The 27,191-nt window shown below is 39.9% G+C and overlaps 1 protein-coding gene across 1 annotated transcript in view; it reads right to left on the bottom strand.

Annotated features, from left to right (window-relative positions):
* Positions 1 to 18,667, bottom strand: part of Anxa4 (annexin A4) — a 61,365-nt gene extending 42,698 nt beyond the window's left edge. The window contains exon 1 of the mRNA XM_076832917.2: positions 18,584 to 18,667. The gene's annotated coding sequence lies outside the window, so the exon portion shown is untranslated. The remainder of the gene's footprint in view (positions 1 to 18,583) is intronic.
* Between the last annotated feature and the right edge of the window lie 8,524 nt (positions 18,668 to 27,191).

Genomic DNA, 27,191 nt, shown 5'->3' with positions numbered 1-27,191 from the left:
CAAAAAATATCTTACATGTGAGCTCCTAAACAAAACAAAACAAACAACAAAAACACCTCTAACCTCTCAGGATCTGTGCATTTTGTGGTATGCATATTTTACCTCAATCAAGATTACTTGTATACATATATACAACCTGAGGTCAAGGGCTCAGCCTTGTGAGCTTATGATCACCTCTCACAGGAAGCATCTACTGTTATCCTGTCTCTTACAATGTTTTCCAGAGAAATTAAAATCTACTCCGTGTTTCTTGACAAAAGCCTGATTATCCTTGGAGTCAAGGCAAAATCCAACTGAGTGAAATCCAAAAATCCACGGCTTTTACACAGCATCGTGGATAAAATCACGTCTCTTCAGGTTTAACAATTATCTAAGGAGAAAATCTGACAAGCATGTTAGGTTCTGCAACAGGGTTACATCATACTTCCTGGTTGTTATCAGAATTATCTTAAAATCAAAACCTCACAAGAAAACATGGAAAGTCACTTAATTCCATTTTCCTACTTCCGAAACACCAGAAGTCTTAGGGATAAAGCAAGTGTCCCTCATCAGAATAAAAGTAAGAACTCAGATTCTAGTACAAGGCTTTTCTCTTACAATGTTTTCCAGAGAAATTAAAATTTAATCCATGTTTCTTGACGAAATCCTGATTATGCAGGAACAGAACAGGTTGGATCCAAATAAGATCAAGGGTTGTGAAGAAAAGGGAAACTTGTACATTGTTGGTGGGAATATTAGTACAGCCATTATGGAAAACAGTACGAAAATTCCTCACAAATCTAAAAACAGGGCTGGGGGTGTAGTCCAGTGGTAGAGCACTTGCCTAGCATGTCTGACTGAGGCCTTCAATCCTGGGACCATCACTACCACAACCACCACAAAAAAGAAAAAAAAAAAAAACAAAAACTAAAAGCAAAATTACTGTATGAACTAACAGCCTTACTTCTGGATATTTACAAAGGTTTGAAATCAGTATGTTGAAGAGATATCTGCACCTCCAAGTTCATTGCAGCATTATTCACAGTAGCCAAGTTATGGAATCAACCTAAATGTATAGACAAAGAAACTGTGGTATACATACAATGGGATACTTTTTAGGTATTTTTTGGTACTGTGAATTGAACCCAGTGGTGCTTTACCACTGACACACATCCCCAACCCTTTTTATTTTTTACTTTTTAGACAAGGTATTTCTAAGTAGTTGAAGGCCTCACTAAGTTGCTGAGGCTGACCTGGAACTTGTGATCTTCCTGCCTCAGGCTTCTGAGTTGCTGGCATTACAGGTGTGTATCACTGCACCCCTCAATTTAGCTTTAAAATTTTTTGTCATTTACAATAATATGAGTTGAAGCAGAGAACATTATGCCAAGTTAAATAAGGCAAGGACAGAAAGACAGAACCTCTTACATGTGGAATCGAAAACACTCTAACCCCCAAAGCAGAAGTTACCATTAGAGACCTGGGGTTGTAGCTCAGTGGTAGAGCACTTGCCTAGCACGTGTGAGGCACTGGGTTTGATCCTCAGCATAAAAAATAAATAAATAAAATCAAGTTATTCTGTCCATCTACAAAGATAGATAGATAGAGATTACCATTAGAGGTTGGGAGGGTAGGGGGAATAGGAAGACCATGGCCAAAGGGTACAAAAGCCCTAATTACACCAGAGGAATCTGGGAGTTTGACTTGTTTACCCTATAATGTGGTTAATACAGTAAATAATAAAGTATTATGCATTTCAAATTCATTAAGAGTAAATTTCAAATGTTCTCGCCACCAAAAAATAGTATTTGAGGTGATGGATATGTTAATATGATTTATTTTTTCTGGATTTTATTCATAAGTCATACTATCACTTTGTACCCCATAGATATATACAATTATCATCTGTCCATTCACAATTTGAAAAATAAAAAATTTAAAAAGTAAATTACAGTGGGGAAGGGATTGGTGGTGCCTCAGTCATGTGGCCAGGCTTCCAGTCATCTTGCTAGGTTTTCTCGCCTGTAGGTGGGAATACACATGTGTGCAGCCCAGTCCTTTCTTTCTGGCTGTACAGGCACCCCACCACTACATCTGTTGCTAATAGCAGCTTAGTTTTCCTTCCCAGATTTACATAGGAAGCCAGCAGAGGGTAAACACTTCTCTCTCCAATGTCTGGCTTTATTCTAAGGCCTCTGTGTCCTGCCAATGTTCCCCTCCCAGCTCTGCGGGCAGCTAGCTCCTCCTCCCCCTGGACAAGCCACACCCTCACTGGGCCAGGGCTGGGTTCCCTCCCCAAATCTTTCCAGAATCCAAGCTGACTTTGGCAGAAGAACACAAAAACAGAACTGTTAAATTTCTTCCATAGTGGATTTCTGATTCACATAGGAAATTTGCTATTTCTGATGAAGCTCCTATCAATTTCTCATTGAAAGCCTTGTGAAGGCACAGAGAGAAGGAAGACTCTCATGACAAAACTCAGAAGACTAGGACTGATGTGAGATTATGTCTGAAGCTGGGAGGAATTGAAAATAACTTAAGGCAGATGATGCTGGATAGTGTGTGTGTGTGTGTGTGTGTGTGTGTGTGTGTAAGACAGTTTTCTTTTTAAATATTTATTTTTTAGCTGTAGTTGGACACAATATCTTTATTTATTTACTTACATGTGGTGCTGAGGATCGAACCCAGGGCCTCACATGTGCTAGGCGGGTGCTCTACTGCTGAGCCACAACCCCAGCCCTGTAAGATAGTTTTCTACCAGCTCTGTCAAATATGGGGATCTATCTAGAAAACTCTACTCCACCTCACCCTACTGCCTCTGAGGTGAAAAGTTATGACATAGGCCAATTACTGGTGCCATTTTCTCCCATACCTGCCAAGGGGTGTTGGTGTGGCAACCATGATGGCAGAATAGATGCAGGGAGATGTGTTCAGTGAGAAGAACCCTAGGAGAAATGCATGCTGGGAGGTATATTTTATACACTGTGTGTACACTTTATGTGTGTGTTTGGTATTTTTTTTTTTTTTCCTCAGACAACCAACCATTAACAGAGGAAAAAAAGAAAACCCAGTAGAAACTGGGAATCAGACCAGTACTGTACAAACAATTCTTTTCCTTTCGTAAAGCTGATGCCAACACCAAAAGGTACCCAGGGCAGGCCTCGGGTGTTTTGTTCACCTGTTGTTTTTTTTGTTGTTGTTGTTTTTGTTTTGGCACTGGGGATTGAACTCAGGGGCACTCAACCACTGAGCCACATCCCCAGCCCTCTTTTGTATTTTATTTAGAGATGGGGTCTCACTGAGTTGCTTAGTGCCTCACACTTGCTGAGGCTGGCTTTGAACCCGCAATCTTCCTGCCTCAGCCTCCTGAGCTGCTGGGATTACAGGCGTGCGCCACCATGTCTGGCTGTTCACCTGTCTTTTTGATAAGCAGCCTCCATACCTGCATTGTACAACACAGTGGCCACAAGTCACCTGTGGTTACTGAGCAACTGATATGTGGTTAGAGCAATGGAGAAACCACATTTTAAATTTTATATCATTCTAATTAATTAAATTTTAAAATTGATGTAGCATGTTTTCCCATTACACAGAACTTTTTACTTCCATAGATTGACATTTCATTTTAACCCTTGCCTGGGCAGTGTACCCAGCAGGCACATGGCATCTTTCTAGTATTGCACGTAACCACTAATCTATTTGGTGCCAGCATCTTTCTTTGCTTTGTATGTTTTCCTAGGCACTGACGTGATATTTTAAATGTATTTATTTGAATATGAATTTGCAGACAGCATAAGTTACACTGGTAACTATGTAAATTGTCATAATTCCATTTTCTTTTGTCTTTAATAACTCACATGCATGGTTATTATCTCTTTAAATCTCACCAAAAAAAAAAGTTTATTTATCTTCTTAGTGTCTTAATTTCCTCATTTTTCTAAAAGGAAGGAAGGAAAGAGGGAAGGAAGGAAGGGAGGCAGGCAGATAAAACATGGCCTCATGACAGGGCAAAAGGATCAAAACCTCAGAATATTTAAATAATAAGCCTATTCTGAAAAAAAAAAAACAATTTAATCATTCAGGAAGAAAAAAACCCTCAGAATACTATTGGGCACCCTCAATGTTTGACAAAATAACATTAACAATAACAATAACAAAACATTCTTTTGCCCCATTCATATGTTCATATAAATTTTCACTGATCATTCAAGTACCAAGGACTATGGAGACATTTAGCCCAAATCTGTTCATGGGAGCTGATGGGAGGCATATCTTGGAGAGGATGAGTTTTAAAGGATGAGTAACTGCAACCTGGACACAGAAGAAAACTAATTCATTCCAAGCAGAACAAATAGCTGAACCAAGTATCTGCTTATGTGTGTGTTTGGTGGTAGGCAGAAACCAGTCACAACTAAGCAGTTTTAATTTATCCTAGGCAATTGGGCACCTTTAGGAAATTTGGGGTTAGGCTGAAGAGTGACAGTAGTAAGAACAGTAAGAGGTTTTAAATTATTGCCACCCTGGCACAGGTTAAGAATATGCTGGCTTTGGTAAGAAGTAATAAGGGCCTGAACAAGAACAGTAACAAGGATGGAAATGAAAGGACAAATTTGAGAAATGTTAAAGAGAGAGCAGACAGAACTTTGTCCCAGTTTTGTTAGTGAAGGTAGAGTGTCAAGCATGGAACCTACTTCTTGTTTGGACAACTGGGTATTGGCATCCCATCCATTCGTTCTTGGGTATGTTGAGTTCCAGCTAACTTTACAACATCGGAGTGGATCTCCAGTGGGACTCCAGAGTTGAGAAGAGGGCTAAGGGTGTAGGTCAGTGGTAGAGCATATGCAAGGCCCTGGGTTCAGTCCCCAACATCAAAAACAAATAATATTTTTTTTAAAAAAACCTTAATAAATTTAGGCAATAGATTTAACTAGACATTTCTCAAAAGAAGACAAGTACACAAAAATTGTGCAGCATCATGAACCATCAGGGAAATGCAAATCTAAACCTTGCTCCAACAAGAATAGCTATTATCAAAAAGATTAAAGATGAGAAGTGCTGGTGAGGGTGTGGAGAATCAGGATAGTGGGAATGTAAATTAGTACAGCCATTATGGAAAACCGGTATGGAGGTTCCTCAAAAAATTAAAATAGAACTACCATGTGACTCAGTAATCCTACTACAGCAGATAGGTCCAAAGGAAATGAAATCCATACGTCAAAGAGACGTCTGCATGCCCATGTTCACTACAACAGTATGCACAATAGCCCAAAATGGACACAATCCAAGTGTCTATCAACTGATGAATGGATACAGAAAACATAGAACATTTACACAATGGAATTCTATCATGAAAAAGACTGAAATTCTGCATTTCAGGCAATATGGATGGAACCAGAGACCATTATGTTAAGCAAAGTAAGTCAGGCACAGAAAGACAAGTACCATATGATCTCACTCACATGTGGAAACTAAAAAAGTTAATTTCATGGAAGTCCAGAGTAGAATGGTAGTTACCTGAGCCTTGGGGGAGTAGTATGGAGAAAAGTTGATCAATGAGTACTAAATTACAATTAGAAAACAGCAAGAAATTCTGGAGTGCTTTTGCACAGTAAGGTGACTATCGATATCAATAATACACTGCACATTTCAAAAAACTACAAGGATCTTGAAAGTTTTCATTAGAAAGAAATGATATATGTTTGAGGTGATATTTACCTTGATTTAAACATTACACAATGTATACATGTATTGACACATTATATGATATCCCATTGATAAGTTTAATTTTTATTTTTTTATGTTAAAAATAAATTTTTAAAAGGAAGGGGAAAATATGCTTCCTAAAAATAAATAAATAGAAAAAACAAGCTGAGAAGAAAGGTCTAAGGCAAAATCAAGATTTTGAAGACACTCAGCACAGGTAGTTGAAGTCTCAGATCAGCTGAGTTTTCATAGGAAAGAAAAAAGATACACCCAAATACATATGTAGAAATTTCTTCTTGGCTCTGAAAAGCCTGCTGGATAGAGGATGAGTTCTAAATTTATCTTATTTACTACTCTACCCTCATTGTCCAGCAAAGCGCCTGACATGTCATAATTTATTCTAAATAATTGTTTGTGTGAACATACTTATTTCCTTAGGTTTGAGAATAACATAATATTCTAAACAGGAGATGAAAAATGACTAGCACAATAACAAATCCTTTAAGATGAATGATTCTGTTTTAAATATCCCATACTTAGGACATCAAGGTCAAGATTAATTTTCTAGGATCCTTCTTTTCTTCCAGTTTAATCAAGTGAAAAGAAATTTTTGATTTTAAAAACATATGTGAGGGCTGGGGTTGTAGCTCAGTGGTAGAGCACTTGCCTAGCATGTGTGAGGCACTAGGTTCTATCCTCAGCACCACATAAAAATAAAATTTAATCTAACACCTTAAGAAGTCACAGAAAAGATAAAACAAATATTAGTTCACTTTTTACAAACAACATTTATTTATTTTTTAATTTTATTTGTTTATTTATTTATTTATTTATTTTTGGTACCAGGGATTCAACTCAGAGGCACTACATCCCCAGCTCTATTTTTTTTTTTTTTTTGTAGTTTATTCACAGACAGGGTCTCACTCAGTTGCTTAGTGCCTTGCACTTGCTAAGGCTGGTTTTGAACTCGCAATTCTCCCGTCTCAGCCTCCCAAGCTGCTGGGATTACAGGTATGCAACACCATACCCAGCTCAACCTTTATCTATTTTGAATTTAAAAAATAATATATGTACATGACAGAATGAATTATTTGGCTTTATTTCTGTTTTAGCAACCTCAAGATTGGACAGTAGTAACAATGAAGTATGGATCACAGACTGTTAGCACTAACTTTGTCACTATAACTTCACCTTCCCCCCTGTTTAAGTTTCCTGTGTGATCTGATAAACTCCTTTCCCAAACTCCAAAGAATGGGGAGAGGCAGAATTTTCCACTGCAAGGTTGAAAATAATTGATCTTCCATGTCTACAAATGGAAAAGATTAACTTTCATGGAATTTGAGAGACTGGAAGGTCTTTAGCAATCTATTTTCCCTTTCATTTTATTTCATAAATTATTAAATCAGCTTTAAACACAGAAAAGAACATCTTAAAACAATGTAAACATACCATCTACTTTTATTTTCTGGTTGCTTTAGTGTTTTAGCATAGTAGTAATCACAGTATGTATATGAGTTTTGTGTCTACTCTTTCCAGTTAACTTTCCACAGTCTACACTATCACCAATTTTATATTCTTTTTTTTTTTTTTTTGGTGGTGGTGGTGGTACTGGGGATTGAACACAGGAGTGCTCTACCAGTGAGCTACATTGTCAGCCCTTTTTATTTTATTTTGAGACAGGATCTCAATAAGTTGCTGAGGCTGGCCTGGAATTCATGTTTCTCCTGCCTCAGCCTCTCAAGCAGCATGCTCACCTGACTCAAATTTATCATTTTACAGAATTTTTATTCATCCATCATTGATATAATTTACTCAATGTCCATATTATTAGTTGCTCAACATTTTTGGAGGGGAACTGGGGATTGAACCTGGGGGCATATTAACATGAGCTATACCCTCAGTCCTTTTATTTATTTTTTGAGACTAGGTCTTGAATTTGTGATCCTCCTGCCTCAGCCTTCTGAGTCACTGGCATAACAGGTATACACCACAGGTTTTTTTTTTCTTTTTTAATACCATAACAACAATCTTTATAATTAGCTTTATGGATATTTTCTTCTTCTTTTGACTCATTATTTGTGATGTATAATTATGAATATTTCCAGTTGTCCTCCAAATTTATAATGATGTGCAAAGCCCAGCCAGCCATCTGCCAGCTTGCTTTCTTGCTTATTTATTTATAATTTAATACTTAAATGTTATATTAAAACTTTTTATTAATTTGCCTTTTCCAATTAGTAGTAGGAACATTAAATCTTTCTCTTTTTTACCTACTTATATTCCTTCTTGTGAATTATCAGTTAGCATTTTTTGCTCATTTTTAGGATCTTGATGCTTTACTAACAGTTATATAAGTTGTGAATATATTATAAAATTTAATGTCTTATACCTAAAAATTAATCATAAGTATTTTCCAATGTAATATCTTCCTTATAGTTTTATACAGTCAAAACATAGGAGAAAAATTTTAAATCAGACCTGTCCATCTTTTCCTCTTTTGTACTCCTCTCTTTTATTAGTTCAATGGTTTAAAAAGTCTCATTTTTGGTGAAATGTTGATAATTGTTTAGTTGGATGATGATAGTTACGTGGGGCTCATTTTGCTGTTCTCTATTTAGGTATATATTGGAAATTTCCCATAATAAAACTTAAAAAAAAATCTTACCCAATTGCTAGAATAATCATTTTATTTTATTCCTACTAATTTCTCTCTCATCCCCTTCATTTTAGAGTTGAGGAAACTCTTGCCCATAAGGTTAAATCAACTTGCTTACTGTGTGAGTCATCTTGTTCCCCTCCCCAATGAATAAACTTAGTCACAACCTCTTCTTTTTTAGACACAGCAAAAATACCCAAAGGCACGGCTATTTGAAAAGGGCAGAGCTCAGTTAAAGAAAGTTGGGCTGGTAGGTCCCACAAACCTTCCGCAACCCCACCCACTAGAAATGGTAGGGCTGGGGATGTGCTGATCAGCCTAACAGCTCTCCAAGGAAAGAACTCTGAATTGTAGCCATTTCTTTGGTGTTACTACTTCCAACCTGAAGGATTTCAAGACTAATGTAATGTCCCTGAACCCAAAGTCAGGAATAGAAGGGCAGTAGCATACTCTTTCATGCTATTTCCACTGTATGCATATAGTAGATAACAGATCTCAGTAAAAAGTAATAAAGAGGGCCTGGGGATATAGCTCATTGGTAGAGTGCCGGGTTCAATCCCAGCACCACATACACACACACACACACACACACACACACACAGAGGAATAAAGTATTAGGGAATGACTTGTTCAAAATATAACATATTTACAGATATTTGTATCTTAATATAATTTAGCCAATCATAAGTTCATGTGCATTAATAGTTAACAATCAAGTTGCAAAACCCCTAATTTTCTCCCCCCAATGCTGGGGCCTGAAGTAAGGGCCTTGTGCATTCTAAGCAAGTGCTTTACCACTTAGCCACATCCTGACCTAAAACCCCTAAATATCTAACCATCACCTCTCAATGGGCTGGTATAAAGATCCAACACACCACTGAGAGACAAATAGTAATGAAAGTACAATTTATATTTTCAAGAGTGGTATAATCCAAAATTTATCATTAGCAATTCAGTGGCATTAAGTCTATTCACAGTGCCTTGCAACCATTACCAATGTCTCGTCCTAGAGCATTTCCGACACCTCAATGGAACCTCTGTCCCCACTGAACGAACACTAGCTCCCTCTTTCCCCCTCGTCCCAGCCTTTGATAACTTCTGCTTTTTGTTTCTAGGAATTAGACTGCTCTAGATAACCTCATAGAAGTAGGATCACATAATATTTGTCCTTTTTGTGTGTGGATTATTACATTTAGCATAATATTTTCAAGTTTCATTCATTTTGTAGCATGTATCAGAATTTCATTCCTTTTTAAGTTTGAAGCTAGATTATAAGTCCACCTTTGAGGGTCACAGTTAGTGTCCAAACAACCATCCGTGGACTTTTCATGGCCGAAGAATAAGCCCAGCCCACAATCAGAAAGTACAGAAGATCAGGTGAATCAGACTGGACATGGGGGGACGGGAAGGCAGGTGTCAGCAGGGAAACTTTAATAGAAGGCACAAAAAACCTGGAAAGGTGGAATGTGCCACATACACAATTACATCCTATTATATCATTTTTCCCCATAAATTCAGATCTGTATTTCAATCTGAAAGAAGTTCACCCAGTTCAGTGAGTGCACTAGAACAGTTGTTCTTAAAGTCTAATTCACTGACCCAACAGTATCACCAGCACTGGAACCTTATTCAAAGAACAAATTCTTGGGTTGGGGTTGTACTCAGTGGTAGAGTGCTTGTTTAGCACGTTTGAGGCACTGGGTTCAATCCTAAGCACCACATGAAAATAAATAAATAAAATAAAGGCGTTGCATCCATCTACAACTAAAAAAAAATATTTTTTTTTAAAAAGTACAAACTCTCAGGCCTAACCCCAGACCTAAAGAGGCTAAAACTCTGAAGGTGGGACCCAGCAGTTTTAGGATGCTTTTCCAGATGATTCTGATGCATTCTTGAGTTTGAGAATTTTGGTTCTATTGATGCCTGAAAAGGTCCATAAAATACCCTGTGGGCATTTCATAGGTATGGACTATCATTCATGATCTTACATCAAATATAAGGGAAGAAATTATATTAATAAGGGGAATACATAAACATGAAGTCCATAAAAATTGTGTTTTCCAAAGATTATGTATATATTAAAATTCTCAAAACATCCACTGAAATATGCATTACTCCTAATTGGCCTAATCTGTTTTACGGTGTCTGTGAAACTCCAAGTTCAATTTTCTTCACACACATGGTTATTGGTATGGACTATAACAGGGAGCAGGCAGAGAATCCAGAAAAAGCTGAGTTCCAGTTCCTGCTCTGTCTTCTAGATTTAACCCACATCTGAAAACTGACTTATTCTGGCATAAAACTGGGATGGTAGAGGCTATTGTGCAGGATTTCTTCAAGAACAAGCAATACTGGCTCGGTGGTAGAGTGTTTGCCTAGCAAGTGTGAGGCACTGGGTTCAATTCTCAGCACCATGTATAAATAAATGAATAAAATAAAGTTCCATCAACATAAAAAAAAAGAATAGGCAATATCATCAACCTTCATTACAACTTCCTTCCTCCTTAAGATAACCTTCTTTCTGTTTAGGGATTAGTCTTGGCAAACCAGGAAGGTGGGGCTGGTCCCAGGAGGTTATAATAATTGGGTCAAGGCAGCCCCATTCCAACTGCCATGAATCACTTAAGTGTGGCCCTGTGACCCACTTCCGGACAGTGAGAAATAAGGATAAACCTTCTTAGGGTCTTCCAGGAAAGAAATTTCTCCAGTCTAAAAAAGAAAAGTTGGTCTCCCAATTTCCCCTTTCTTTTGGTCTTGGATATTGTCAGGCTATGATATTTGCAGTTATGGATTCTAACTAATGGAGACGGTAAGCCACTTAGCATGGTATCTGGGGGAAGTCTCAAAGTGTGCAAATGTTACCTGGGTGCATTTAGAAATATAAATTGGAGGGTGGGGAGCAATACCCTGAACTCTAAAACCTAAGTCAGTAAATCTTGGGTGGGACCCAGAGGCCTTATTCATTAGGCTTAAATAAGTAGTCATGGTCATTCTCCTCACAGCATAGTCCAGTCTGACTCTTATGCAGGTGGCCTTCAGATCCCAGTTCCAGAACTGTCATTCGCTGTATGTACAGGTACTTAAATATTTATTTTGCCCCTATTGTGTACTAGGCATTGAGGAAGAAACAAAGATGGAAGAGACACCATCTTGCTCTCAAGGAGTAGATAACCTAACCAGAGAAACAACAGGTGTAGAGCTAATCTAATGATAGAGCAGCATGTAAGAACTCTCATTGGGGCTGGAAGGTGGCAGGAGATAGAGTAAAATGTCCCCTGAGAGATTCAAAGAGCTCTCATTTGACTTGGGCTTTGAACAACAATGCATTTCAATAGGAAAAGAGTTTTCCAGTCAGGAAGGACCATAAAAATGAAGCTTCAGCTATGGCTACAAATCATAAGATTTATTTGGATAAAGAGTATTTAGTTTGGAGTTGGCCTGGAATATAGGGACACTATGAAGAGGTCAACAGGCACAAAGACTACAAAAGCAGTTTTCAAAACTGAATCATTTTGTGGCAGGCCAGGCTTGGAGGCTGGATGACCTTTTCCAGGTCATGGGAAATCATCCGTTCACCTAGCACATCTCTAGCAGGCACCTACTAGGTGCTCAGCATAGTGCTAGGTCAGAGGATAGGGGCTGCATGGTCTCTGCCCTCAGATGGGTTCAGGATCTGATGAGTAGCAGAGACAGGCATGTGACCAGACATAATGACGTCTGAACAGCGTTGCAGAGGGAAATCATGGAGAGGCACAGGAGCACATATGACAGGCCTCTTTCCCAGATGAAGTCATCCAGGGAAGAAGACGATGTCCAAGATGAATTCTGGTGACACGGCCAGTTTTAGCACAGGGAAGCAGTCGTGTTTCTCTGAGTTTTGAATCTTTGCCTTCATTCCCTTCCTGGTATCTGGTTAGCACTTTAAATTTTATCCAAAACATTTACAACATAACTGCGTCAGACGATGGAGCAGATGTAAAAGAAAATAGGATTTACAGTTCAGGCCAGTTCTTACTATGGGATCCTTGGACCATCTAGGACCTGTTACCCAAGACAGATCTGTTCCATCTCCCACAGCTTACAAAAGAACTTCAGTTTCTGAGACCCTCCAGTTCCATTTTCTGGGACTACCCTGCTCTGGTCCATGTGCTGCAACTCCAGCATGCCTTGGCCTTGCTCTGTGAACCCTGTGCACTTGCATAAGCCTTCTTCACCTATCCCATCCTCAATGTAAAGGCTAGCCCTCCTGGAAGCCTTCTCTGACCATCCATGATGAACCTAAGCATACCTCCTGTTATTCCATGAGAGTCTGTACATAGTGAATCAAACCACTATACAATCCTGTGATGGGGGGAGGAGCGGATAGGGAGAGAGAGACATCTATCCTAACTAATGGAGACTGTAAGCCACTTACATCTACTCAATAGGTCCTGACACCCCATTTACCTCCTCTCTTTGCTTCTGAAACACTGGATTATTTAAAAACACCAGATTGTTTAAAAACAGCTTTCCCCACCATGAAATTCAAGGCATCTTATATTCTTTTTGGAATCAGCTGGAGTACAGCCAAATGAATCAATAACCCAATGAAAACATATGGGAAGAATGAGCAGCTGCTACTGCATCTCATTAGACACTGGACCATGATTGCATGCTAGTTCTTTGTATACAAATAAGGAACTATAGGATCCTATGTTAATTCTGAGGTTGAAAAATTGGATAATTATAAATTCCTCATTTCTACCTCATTCTCCCTCTTCATAAACAATGTTAAGGGGCAGGTACTATCTGTAATTCTCTATTTTTAAAAAAATAAATAGGTGATATATGAATATGATAAAAATTCATATGGTACAAAAAAAGTACATAGTTATAAGTCTGTAAGACTTTCACATCCTCCTCTGAAGGCACACACTGTTATAATTTTCTGTGTATCTTCCCAGAAGTATTTAGTGCATTAGCAAGTATATAAGAATATAGTGCCCATCATTTTCATATACAGAAATGGTAGCATACCATGCTAAACTATATTCTGCTTTTTTAAAAAAAGAAAAAAACAATATACTTCAATATCATTCTATTCATTGCCTATCAAACTGAATCTTTTTTCAATGTTACAAGGTATTGCATTACATAGATATTCCATAATTTAACCAGTCCTTCTCTGATTGATATTTTATTCCTTCTCAATCTTTTGCTATTAAAACAAGTCTGCAATGCATACATCCTGTACACATGCCTCTGTATACATGCCCAAGTATCATTAGGATAAACTATAACTGAAATGGCTAGAACAAAGGTAAATGCATTTTTGTTGGTTTGACAAACATTGCCAAATTTCAGGGCAATTCTTAACGCAACATCTAGGAACTTTCTAGATATCCATGAGTGGGTTTAAAATGGTGTTTGTGAACCCCTTGAAATTGTATAAAAAATGTGAAGTATGTATTTATTTTTCTTCAGAGAGGATCCATAGCTTTAATCACAGCCTTACAGGAATTTGTATCTCTGAGAGAATGAGAACCATTGAGTCAACAGGTCTTTGCACAATAGCAAACAGAAGAATAGCACAAGTCGACACTAAGTAGGATCCAGAGAAAACCTGCCTCAGTCCCTGAAGAGGAGTGAGGGAGAAGATGCAGGGGGCTGATATTCACCCCTACTCTGTTCTCCAGCAGGGGCGGTTCAATTCCCCATCATAAATCAGAATCTGTTCCCAGTAACCACAGGGCCCCTCTGTTAGCTTCTGGTAATGATTTGATTTGCTACTTCTTTAGGGGATTGAGCACTTTGACTCAGAGGAATGACTCCAGAGCAATAGGGTGGGGTGCAGTTTGGAGGGGTTCCCACTGTATGACAGGTCACACAGCTTATTCTCTGCAACTAGCTATAAAAGGTTAATGCTGTTGGGGGGGGGCGGTGATATACAAAAGGTCTTTTACATAGTATTCACAGTCTGGCCTTTAGCTGCCATTTATCCCTGCTGCTAATTGTGAATATAACATTCACTTTAGTTTTTACACCAAGCACTGAACCAAGAAGCACTATGGCTGTTTACTGACTTCAAACTACTTGAACCTTTGAAAAGGAGTCTTCCAAGGTGGAGGATTAGGTTTCTACAGCAATATCCTTCAGTCTAGTTCAAACATGAACAAATTACTCCCAATAAAACCAACAGGCCTTAAACAGAAACGCAAAATTCCTAAGGAAATTAATCTTCATGGATGGATCCATCTCAGTTTCAATTATATGAAACAACAACAACAACCAAAAACCTTTAGTTAGAATGCCATATGGTCTAGAGGTGTTAAGTACTGTAAAACTAAGAGCTGAGTTTGGAGGGAAAAAAAAAAATCTGTTAATCAAATTAAAAAGGAGATGTGATTGGTAAAACAAAGAACTATTACTGAGAATGGAAAAGTTTTAGTATTTATCCCCATTACATAGAATTTTAGCATTTATTACATTACCTAGCATTTTGTAGCATGACCACGTGATTTCCTTGGGAATATCACGTTTTAGTTAATGCTTTATTCAGTGTAGCAAGTATGCATATATTTATTTAAGCATTTCTTTCTTTTCTTTTTCTTTCTTTATTTTTTGATACTGGTGATTAAACCCAGAGGTACTTGACCACTGAGCCATATCTCCAGCCCTTTTTACTTTTTATTTTGAGACAGGGTCTGACTAAATTGCTAGGGCCTCACTGAGTTGCTGAGGCTGGCTTTGAACTTGTGATCCTCCTGCCTCAGCCTCTCAATGCCGCTGAGATTAGAGCTATGTGCCACCACATGTGCTCATATAAGTATTTCTAAAGTATAGTTTCTCAAAGTGAGGCCTTAACAACACTTGAATCTGGGATCCCTTTAAATTCTCCTGGATCCCAACCTGTAATGTTGGATCAGAATTTTGGGGAGTGAGGCAAGAATCTGCACATTATACAAGTTTCCTAGGGTCTTTAATGCACCCTGAAGTTTGAGAACTAAAGCTTTAGAAGTCACCTTAGCTTAATGTTCTGCCCTTCACAGCCCCATCAGAAAAGGACTGCCATGACAGATGCATGTCACATACCTGCTCCCTGGGCAGAAGGGTCACAAGTTCAACACCAGCCTCAGCAACTTAGTCAGACCCTGTCCCCAAAACTAAAAATGGCAAGGCGAGGTGAAACATGACTAATCCCAGCAACAGAGGCTGAGTCAAAAGGATCACAAGTTCAAGGTCAGCCTCAACAATTTAGTAAGAACTTGTCTCAATATAAAAAGAACTGAAGATATAGCTCAGTGGTAAAGCATTCTAGGTTCAAACCCCAGTATCAAAAATAAACAAGTAGAATAAAATAAAGGGCTAGGCATATAGGGGTCAGGGTAGATGCTTGCTTAGCATGCTCAAGGCCCTGGGTTCAATTTCCAGGGAAAGAAAAGTAAAGAAGAACCTGCTAAACCTCTGCCTAGACATCTACCTGGTAAGAGTCACCAACTCCAAGGACACCCAGACTCCAGGTTTCAAAAGCCATCCTTTTATTCAACCAAATGCACCATTTGAAAGACTCCTCCAAAACTTTACCAGCAATACAAAGACTGAATTTATTCCCTTTTCTACACATCAAGTCCCTCAAGAATTTGGGGTCAACACTGGGTATGGTGACACACACCTGTAATTCCAGAAAGTAAGGACACTAAGGGAAGAGGGTCACAAGTTAGAGGCCAGCCTCAGCAACTTGAGGAAATCCTGTCTCAAAAAATTAAAAGGGCTGGGAATGTGGCTCAGTAGTAGAACACCCTGGACTCAATCCCCAGAACTGCAAAACAAAACAGATTTTAGAGTGTCCACTGTGTGCCCCTACACCCAGGACAACCTTCCCTTTCTTTTTTTTTTTTAATATTTATTTTTTAGCTGTAGGTAGACACAATACATTTATTTTATTTATTTTTATTTTTTTATGCAGTGCTGAGGATCAAACCCAGGGCCTCACATGTGCTAGGCAAGCACTCTACCCCTGAGCCACAACTCCAGCCCCCACAACCTTCCCTTTCTAATCAAAACAACTCTTCTTCTTTCACCTCTATTTCATTTGGCACCTTGAGAAGAAGAAAGTCAAGAAAAATAGTTGATCAAGATTTAGTTAATAAGCCAGGATACCATAAATCTAGATACCAAATCACTATGAACCAGGCACTAATCAAATCATAGTAGAACAGAGAGGATAAAATGACAGGTTTTGGTGTCCACAGTGGATTTAAGCCTCAGTTCCCAAGGGGTCTGACTTTGACCAAGGACCATGATTTGGAGTGTTGGGATGTGTAAAACAAGCTTAGTAACCTCACTTCAGGTTGAAGTGAAGGTTAAATGAGAAGAGCCTAGGTTACTGTTACTCAAAGTCACTCCAGGGGAGACACGGAAGTACCTGCCAAACTGCATCCTCAAGTAGCCCTAACTGCAGGGAGAACAAACCCTCAGGGGCTAGATTGGGGCAAAATTGCAGTCCAAAGGCCAAACAATACTTTTTCTGAAGCTTTTTGTTTTAGATTAAAAATGCACATGATTTTTGGATTCTACTTCAAAATTTTTGTGATTGTTTTCATTTATGACGTGGGGATTTTTGTTTTGTTTTGCAATACTGGGATCAAACCTGGGGACTCATGCATGCTTGCAAAGTGCTATACCACGGAGTTACATTCCCAATTTCCACCCCCTCTTTTTTTTTTCATTTTGTGACAGGGTCTCACACTGAGTTGCCCAGGCTGGTCTTGAACTTGTGATCTTCCTGCTTCAGCATTCCTGAATAGCTGGTGTTATAGATGAGCATGACAATACCCAGCATAAAAAAATGTTTTAAACCTTCAAATAATTGGGTAAAACTGATGCCCAAGGAAAATCCCTTCTTGTTTTTTCTGTAGCTTCAAGTACTCCCTAGCACACTGCCCACCATCCCCCGTGTCTACCATTCACCTTGATCTCCCTTGGAGAAGAGCAGGCTTAGTCTACAAGCAGATTAGCACGATCAGGAAAATAAATGAAAGCTGTACACAAAGAAACCTGCCTCAGGACACAAATCTGGGGACATCAAGGAAGTTCACCCTTTAAATGCTGAGGGTTGTGGGTCCAGCCTGATGATGAATGCTACTCTCTGAAAATGCTCTGGAGGAAAAAGTTATATTTGACCAAGAGCAAGATTGTCTAGGAGGAAATTCATAGCTCCCTTGGTCCAGTGCTTTTATGTCTGTGTGAGTATGTATTGAGTCCCTGATCTGGTCTTGGCCATTTAGAACTTTGAGAAGTCAGCTGCTTTTGGGTGGCTGTGCTTACCCATTTTCTCATTCCTGTCCCCTTCTTCTCCAACTTGCTCTTCCACCTGTCTGTCATCTGAGAATTCCTTTGGTAACTAAAGAGTAGGGCTTGGTTATGAGTAGCCACCTGCATGGAAGGGGCAGGTGGGATGTCCTGGAATTGATGGTCAGCTGGATGGGCAATTTGAAGGACGGTACCCTATCCATCCTCCCACTATCTGCTGGAGAGAGCAGATGCCCAGTTTTCATGAAAGATACCAGTGACTTGTGACCCACAATTCTCTAAAACGCTCACAGGAGACCTGCATCTACTTGGAGAACACTATGAGTTGGTGGACTATTGGAAAGCCATCCTCTTTGTTCCCCAAGACTCCCAGCTGGTCAAAGACAGGGGGAAAGTGAAATTGTGCCACTGACAGACACACAACATGAGGCTCATATTTTAATAAGATTCTACGTGCCAGGCACTGTGTTGAGATCAGTAGATACACACGGGAATAAAGAGGCAAAAGTCTAGGAGAAAGGAGTAAGTTTCTTAAAAGGAGAGAGAGAGAGTTAAAAAGTAAAACTAAGAGGTGTTAGACTGAGTTAGTTCTGGGCAGTATTAACTCCATCCTTCGGTTTTAACGCCCAAGCTCAGCACGTGGACTCAATAAACTGCTGAGGTCTCCGACTGGCATCCTGAGCTCTACACATTGCTCTGAGTGTCCTTCTGGATGGTGTCAGAGGGTGGGACTGTGATGTTTCCCTCTGGCCCATCCAGAGCGAGTCCCAGCCAGCTGGCCCTGCTCCACCCTGCGGGCCACTCAGGCCCGCCCGCAGGCCGGCGTCGGGCACCCTCTCCTGGGATCATCTTGGGGACTGGGATCAGCTTGGGGACTGGCATCCCCGAGAGGCGCTCCCGGGCCGCCACACCCCTCTCCCGGAGCCCAGGACCCCCGGGCCATGATCCCTTTACCTCTCGTGCGGACCCGGCTTCGCTAGTCCTCTGTGGCTGCGGAGGTCACACCCGCGTCCAGGCCCAGCAACGGGTCTTATCCCGTGCGGATCCGCCCCACTTCGGGGTGGAGACTGAGCCCGAGTTCCTGGTTGTCGCTCTGCCCACGGAACCGGAAAGTCCCTCCCAAAACAAAGCGCACCTGGAGCCCCAGACGCCCACGAGAAGCCAGCCTGGCCCCGAGTGGGCTGCTCCCGCACGTGCCCGAGCCCCAGGCGGCGACCAGTCCCCAGTTCCCGGGGGTCCCGACTCCCGCGCCTCGTCCCGCTGCCGAGATCGCACAGCCGGCCTGGCACCTCCAGCCCCGCTCCTGCCCCCGCAGAGTGGACCCATGTGTTCACGAGTTTTCGGGTGTCCGGATGTCCCCACCGGTGTCACCCAAGCCCCGCGACCTCGCCCTCTCCCTCCCTGCGTGGGCAGCGCCCAGTTCAGTGCCCTGTCCGGAGTCACGTTTGGAATCCCAGCCTTCTCCCTGGAAAAAGGCACTTTCTCACTCCAGCAGGATCATGGGGAGCCTGTGGCTGGAAAAGTAGAAAGTGAAGTCTGAATGGCCCTTTTCATTTCCCTCTGTCACAATAAAACATACATTCCAAAAAGTGTCCAGCGGTTCCACATCTCCTGGAGGAAAAAAAATCTCCCTCCTGTTGCACCTAGCAGGTCAGAGAAACTCCGGGAATAGAAAATTGGGAGCAGCGCTGATCTTTCTCTCTTAAACCTGTGAACACTAGCGTTTGGTGCCTGTCCGCAGGACACACTTTTGTGGGTCCATATCTTCTTACCCCCACTGAACACAACACTCCTGAAGCCACTTACTAGGTCTAGGTTGTCCTTGTGCCTGCGCAGGATTCTGTTTCTGGCACATCGTAGGTGCTCGGTGAATGCTGGAGAGAAATCTGTTGCAACTACCAGCAAATTTTTATTTTATTTGACAAAGGATAGGTAGCTTTGGGGAATGTTTGCTATTCAACGGACCAAAATCCAAGTGGTTATTAAAACCTTTAAAGCTGGAGAGGCAACATTAAATTATTTCATAAACATGTAGCTAGAGGAGGTGGTTTAATGTGGTTCAGAGCATGAGTTTTAGGACCCAGACTTGGTTCTGTCCTTTATATGTATTTGATAACCTAAAAGTTTCTGAGTTTCTGTTTAGGAACTGACCTTGAGGAAACAAAATTAACAAGGCCAACAGTAGAAAAAGAATGCAATAAGGGCCATCACAGTGGCACACATCTGTAATCCCAGCTAATTGGGAGGCTGAGACAGGAAGATTCTAAGTTTGAGGTCAGCCTGGGAGCCTGGGCAACATAGTAAGACCCTGTCTCAAAATTTTGAAAGGAGGATGCTGGGAATATAGTTCAGTGGTAAAGCACTCCCAGATTTAATTCCAGTACCCCCCCCCACACACACACAAACAATAATAATTCCCTCTTGAGAAAAATTAGAGACACTATTATATCCCTTAGAAAAAATAACAACTTAGCACCCAGTTGAAGAACCTTTACTACACAGTTGTACCCAGACCCCAGATCCCTGCTGCTACCTCCTCCCTTGGAACAGGTTGGGAAGCCACAGAAAGAGGCTTTCATGAAGCACAAAAGGCCAGAAGTAAATCTGGCCAAAACTCCTCTAGTGTCAGCCTGAGTTTTAACTACAAAAGGAATCACATCTTTGCTTAGCTTCTCTCTAGGCCATATCCTACTTCCTTCACTTACAGGGTTTCCTGAGAATATTTTCACTGAAATACTTGCAGGAGAATCCCTACGTGTAGCTCTGCTTCTAGGTAACCTGATCTAAGACAGGATATTTTAAAAATTAATAGAATTGTAACAGGGGTCCCCTTAGTGCTTTGAATATATAACACTCACTTCTGCCTCAGCAACTTAGTGAGGCCCTAGGCATCTTAGTGAGACTCTGTCTCAAAATAAAAAATACAAAGGGCTGGGGATGTGACTCAAAGGTTAAATGCCCCTGGGTTCAATCCCTAGTACCCCTACTCCAGGAAAAAAAAAAAAAGAAGACAACCCTCCCTGCTCTGTTACTATGGTCTATTTTTAAACTAACCTATTTGTTTTTTCTTTCCTTCTCCCTCTTTGCCTCCCTAACCATGAAAGAAGCCTGATTAACTTTCTTCCCACCCTAGGCCCAGTTATTCGTCCTTTGGCTCATGACCTACAGGAATAAGCAATCTATGTCCTGGGGCTGGCACCAGCGGGTCTGAGAAACAGCTAGCTATCAATGCTACAGATGAATTGACTCCTGACAGGGCACAACTGGAATGTAGCCTTTGTATTCCCTCTTTAAAAGCCTGCTGTTCTCAGCAACTTAGCAAGGCCCTAAGCAGCTCAGCGAGACCCTGTGTCTAAATAAAATATAAAAAGGGGCTGCTGCTGTCCCTCTTTAATGTGCATGGAGGACTCGGAAGGCTCAGTGTTTATGTGCCTCTTGGTTCAATCCCTGGTACCAAAACAAAAAAAAAAAAAAAAAAGCCCTCTGTTTCCCCTGGCAGTTAGAATCACAGCCTCTGGGATAGGAGTCCCCTCTATTTCTGCTTTGTTAGCAAAGTAATACAATTTCTTTTTCCTTTTTCTCAAAACCTTGCCTTCGTTATTGGATCCAATTCCAGGACAAGGACCGACCTTCCAGTATCAGATTGTCCAAATGAAAGGCTCAAAGGAGCCTTTAAATTAAAGATAGCAGAATGAATACCTATAGTTATCTCAGATCCTCTCAAAATTCAAGTAAAGCAAAAGTTTTTTTTTTTTTAATCTCACAAGAACAAGGGAACCAGACAGAAAAAAAAATAATAACAAAAAAAATTGGAGCCTGGAAAGCAGAGAGACAGGATAATTGACTTAGCAGACCTGAGAGAACTAAGGAATAAGGAGAAGGGAAAGCCAGGAAGCAAGATGACAATGTAGATCTCTGGGGATGTGGGAATTTGCAGCACCAGGTGCTTCTGAAAAGGGGTATGTAGGTGAGACTGAAACCTGGAGGATTGGTTGTGAGCTACACAGGGAGAAGCTAGTGTTCCCCATCCCCTCCTGCACAGCTGCTGCTGTCCCTCTTTAATGTGCATGGAAGACTTGAAGTGCCTTCTCAGAAGGGATAAAGAACAGGATCTTTGGAATGGGGATTCCCAGATATTGTTGCCGTGTTCTGGTTATCTGAGGCTGCCTAAACGATCCCAAAACTTGGTGCCATAAACGATGACCATTTTTCCACCATTTTGTTGTCCCTCATGATTTTGTGGGTCTGAAATTGGATAGGACTTGGCTGGGGAATTCTGTTCCATGAGGCATCAGCGAAGTTCACTAAGTATAATTACATGGTGGTTTTCAGCCAGTCTGGAAGACTCCTTCTATATTTGACACCATAGCAAGAGTAACTGGAAGACTGATCTCAGCTGGCACCATTACCCAGGGCACCTACACCTTCTCTCTTCACATGGCAGTTTCAGGGTGTCAGATCTCCTATGTGGAGAGTCAGGGTTTCCAGAAAAATAATACAAGAGATACAAGCAGAAGTTACTAAGCTTCTTATTATCTAGGCTTGGAAACTATTGAACATCATTTCCATTGCATTCTATAGATCATGCAAATCACTGAGACCAGCCCAGTTTCAAGGAAAGGAGAATTAGCCTCCATCCCTGAATGAATGTGTGTGTGCAAAGATTTTGCAGCCATCTTTAATCTTGGGTACTAAATGAACACAAGGATAGGGCTTCTGTACTGAAATTGAAGAGTCGTATGAAAATTAAGAAAATGAATATTGAACTAACTGTTCAATATTCTTCCTCCACTTGATTCCTGCTAGAAACTGGCAGCCAGGATTATATTCATTAAGAGTTTAGATTCATTAAGAGTTTGGAGTATTTCTCTCTGGAGAAATCTAAGAACAAAGATCTAAGGAGACTGTATTCAATTGCTTAATGAAACTGAGCAACTTGTTAGTAAATTTATCCTTGTCAAGCCTCACCCACTCATGTACGCACAAAGGTGTCCAGAAAGTATTGTTGATTGCACTTTTAGGATTAGTAGATAAAATACAGGACGCTTAAATATGAATTTTAGATAAACAACAAATAATTTTTATTGAAGTACAAAATATATAACATGTCTTAAACACTGCACAGAATGTACTTTTCCTATATGGTATCTGTTGTTTATGTAAAATTCAAGTTTAACTAGGTGTCTTGTTTTTTGTTTTGTTTTTTGCTAAATTTGGCACACTTAAGAATGGATAGCCAAGACTGGGGTTGTGGTTCAATAGTACAGCACTTGCCTCGCGTGCCTGAAGCCCTGGGTTTGATCCTCAGCACCACATAAATAAATAAAATAAAGGTATTGTATACATCTACAAGTAAAATTTAAAAAAAAAAAAAAGAAGAAGAAGAATAGACAGCCAGACGGGCATGGCAAAAGCCTGTAATCCTACTTGCTCAGGAGGCTGAGGCTGGAGGATTGCAAGGTTAAAGCCAGCCTCAGCAACTTAGGGAGGACCTAAGCAACCCAGTGAGACCCTGTCTCTAAATAAAATATAAAAAAGGGCTGGGGATGTGGCTCACTGGTTAAGCACCTCTGGGTTCAATCCCTGGTAACAAAAAAAAAACAAAAAAAAAAACAAAAAAAAAAAAAAAAAAAAAAACATAGATCCTCAGAATTTAAGGGAAGAATCTGACATGACAGAAAGAATCCCAAAAGTATAACAGGAAAGAAGCTTGGAAGAAACAGACTATATGGAAAGGGGAAAGAAAAGTGATGATCTGTTATTGGTCTCCTCTGAGAAATAAATTTAGAAAAAAAAAAAACAGAATAGATACTCTTTAACAATTAGTACTTAGAGAACAAAACAGAAGTCTTTTAAATTATAAATATGATAGCAGAAAAAAAAAAAACTCAGCAGAGTAGTAAGAATATAAAGTTAGAAAATAATAGAATGCACAGTCATTCCTCTGTATCCTTGGGGATTGGTTCCAGGACTCCTGTGAATAGCAAAATCTCTGGATATCCCTTAGATAAAATGGCCTAGTATTTGCATTTAACTTCTGCACATACTCCCATATACTTTGAAACATCTCTGTATTACTTATAATACCTAATACAATGCAAATGCTATGTAAATAGTTGTTACACTGTATTGTGTAGGGAATAGTGACAAGAAAATGTCTATGCATGTTCCGTTCAGGTGCATGCTGTACGCTTAACTGCATAGTACATGATCCATGGTTGGTTGAATTTATACATACAGAGAGCTGCTTACATAGACAAAAGGCAAACAGAAGAGAAAGAGGTAGGAAATAATAGGAAAATTAGAAAGCTAGTCCCAAAATCTAGGAGGCAGAGGGAAAGAAGTCAATAAAATAATTCAATTATATTTTTTCAGAACTAAAGGGTTTGAGTTTCCACATTGAAAGCACTTGCTAAGCCCAGCACAATAGATAAAATGAGAACCACATCAAGGCACATCACAATAAAATTTTAGAAGACAGGGGGGATCAGAGGAGAGCTTACAAGCAACCAGAGGGTAAAAGGAGGTTTCATATAAGGGATCAAGAATCGAGTGGGAAGTTGGCATAGTGGTACATACCTGTGATCCCAGCCACTGGGGAGGCTGAGACAGGAGGATCTCAAGTTCAAGGCTAACCTTGGCATCTTAGCAAAACCCTGTCTCAAATAAAATAAAAAGGACTAGAGACGTAGCTCAGTGGTAAAGCTCTTGCTTAGCATGTGCAAGGTCCTGGGTTTAATTTCCAATACTGCAAAAATAAAAATAAAAATGGCACCAAATTTATCAACAACAGCACAAAAACTGACAGACAGTGGAATCATGCTTTTATAACTCTGAGAGAAAATAATTTCCAAATAGATTCCCATATCCATTCCAACTAGCAGCCAAGTTGAGGGGAGTAAAGACAGTTTCAGACATTCATAATTTCAAAATATTTATCTCCTGTGTACTTTTCATCAAAAAACTTTCAGATGGTGTGTTCCATCAAAACAAGGAACTAAACCTTAGGATTTGAAAGAAATGGCAAATAGCAGAGTGAACAAGTGAAAATTGGATTGTGGGAAGTCAGTTAACACTATATCTATGGATATCTAGCTTTCCTTAACTTAGAGTTAAGCACTAACTGTGTGCCCGTCACCATTCTAAGTGCTTTACATATACAGTACTAGTCAATCCTCACCAGAGCTGAGTTGCTAAGCACATACTTGCATAGGTGTCAATAAGCATTATTATTAATGTATACAATCATTTATTAATTCAACCATACTGCACCAAACTGCCAATGGCAGGCTTTTTCAGAATTGGCTGCAACAATATATTCAGTCCCACATCTCTTAAAAACTCTGCCCTCCTCCATCAACAGAAGTCCTCTCCCATTGACAGGGTCATCTTATTGGAAAGCCTTCTATGGCTGAAAAAAAAAAAAAAAAGTACTGTATTGTGACCTCCAAGGCTGGGGCTCAAAAGGTGGCATAGCTTCCATCCAATTCTCTTGCTTAGCACACATGCCTTTGGAGCACATACATACAGCTGCTCTGAAACCACCATGCTCTGGTGACCATGTGGACAGGTGACAGACAAAGAGGGAATCAGGAATGCTGGCTCTTCCAGCCCCCGGCAGTTTCAGTTTTCCCAATCCCAATCCCAATGCTGCACATGAGAATGAGGAAGACTTAAAAATGCTTTCAGCATGGTTCCTGCCTCATGAAATCCAGGTGACACACTCAGTGAGAACCATCTTGCTGAGCCCTGTCTGTCACCAGGATCATAAAAGTTATAAGAATAACAAAAAACTAGGGCTGGGGTTGTGGCTCAGTGGTAGTGTGCTTGCCTTGCATGTGTGGGGCACTGGGTTCGAGCCTCAGAACCACATAAATAAATAAAATAATAAAGGTTTTGTGTCCATCTACAACTAAATAAAGAAATAAATAAAAAGAAGAAGAACAAAAAACTATTGGGCTGGGATGTGGCTCAGTGGTAGAGCCCTTGTCTATCATGCATGAGGCCCTGGGTTCAATCCTCAAAACTGTGAAGAATGATAAAAAGAGTAAATGACTTTGTTTCACAACACAAATACTTCTTGGAGCAATAGATATCCAGGACACTTCCCATATGAAAATGGGATTTTAAACCAGACTTTTGAATCTTCCTTTCCAATACTCATTGAAATGGCATAAAGCATGTAATGAGAGGGAATTTTTACTGAGGGGCAAGTCTCTCTTCTGACACTCGGCAATTTCAGGATAAGAGCCAGGGTACATCCAGTCTGACCACTGGCCGGGAAGGAGCTGAGGCTTGAGGCCAGATAACCCTTGGCCCCCTGGGACAGTGACTTTGCAAAGCATCAAAAAGAAAGTTTGCACAGGTGACATTCCTTGCCAGCTGGCCCTCTCCACAATCCTTTCAGGCTGCTGGAAGGTAACCAGCCCTGCAGCCTAAGATATGAGAGGAAGATTCCAGCAGCATCCAAAGAGTTAGGCAGGGATCCAAAAAAAATTAGCTCATTCTGTTAGGGGACAAAAGCAAAGCTTTTTAAACTTTCAAGGATGAGTAAGCATCAATAATATATAGAACCATAAAAATATTTTTAGAACTTAGAAAATGTAACACCTAATAGGTAGGAGTGACTTTTTGTTTTGTTTTATAGCATAAAGCAGAAATAAATTTTATTTTTTTAATTTTTTATTTTTTTAAAGAGTGAGAGATTGGGAGAGAGAGAGAGAATTTTAATATTTATTTTTTAGTATTTGGCAGACACAACATCTTTGTTGTTATGTGGTGCTGAGGATCGAACCCGGGCCACACGCATGCCAGGCGAGCGTGCTACCGCTTGAGCCACATCCCCAGCCCCCAGAAATAAATTTTAAACAGCCTCTGTTATGTCTTGCATAAATAAAACTGACCAAAAATATAGAACCAATCTGAATATTATTTATTATATAGAATTAATGGTTATAGACTAGATTCCATTATTTTTACTCAATCACCTACTAAATATTTATAAAAACTGACAAAAATTAAATTCTAAAATTTAGAATGTGGTGGAGTGGTGGTGGAGCACTTTGCCCAACATGTGCAAGATCCTGGGTTTGATACTCAGCAAGGTCAAAGAAACCCCAAAATTCTAAAGTAAGAATACAGTTTGAACCCCAACACTGTCATTTTTTAAGCTGGTAACTCTAAGAAAGTCATTTATCTTTTTCTGTATGTACTTATCTTTAGAATAGGGATGATGACTGTGCATTCCTAATAGGGACTAAATTATGAGGATAAAATGACTTAATATATGTTAAACTTTTGGAAGAGTACTTGGTCTATTCTAAACCATATGTTATAGTTGGCTATTTTTCTGATCACAGTTAAATAAAATCAAAATTTGGTAGTAAAACTTTATATATATATATATATATATATATATATATATATATATATATATATATATATTTGTCAATGGACCTTTATTTTACTTATTTATATGCAAGGAATGCTGAGGATTGAACCCAGGGCCTTGCACATGCTAGGCAAGCGCTCTACCACTGAGTTACAACCCAGCCCTTGGTAA

This window comes from Callospermophilus lateralis, chromosome 14 (assembly GCF_048772815.1).
Source record: "Callospermophilus lateralis isolate mCalLat2 chromosome 14, mCalLat2.hap1, whole genome shotgun sequence".
In the NCBI taxonomy this organism is placed as follows: Eukaryota; Metazoa; Chordata; class Mammalia; order Rodentia; family Sciuridae; genus Callospermophilus; species Callospermophilus lateralis.
The sequence above is the reverse complement of the archived record's forward strand: the minus strand, read 5'-3'. Positions and strand labels throughout refer to the sequence as shown.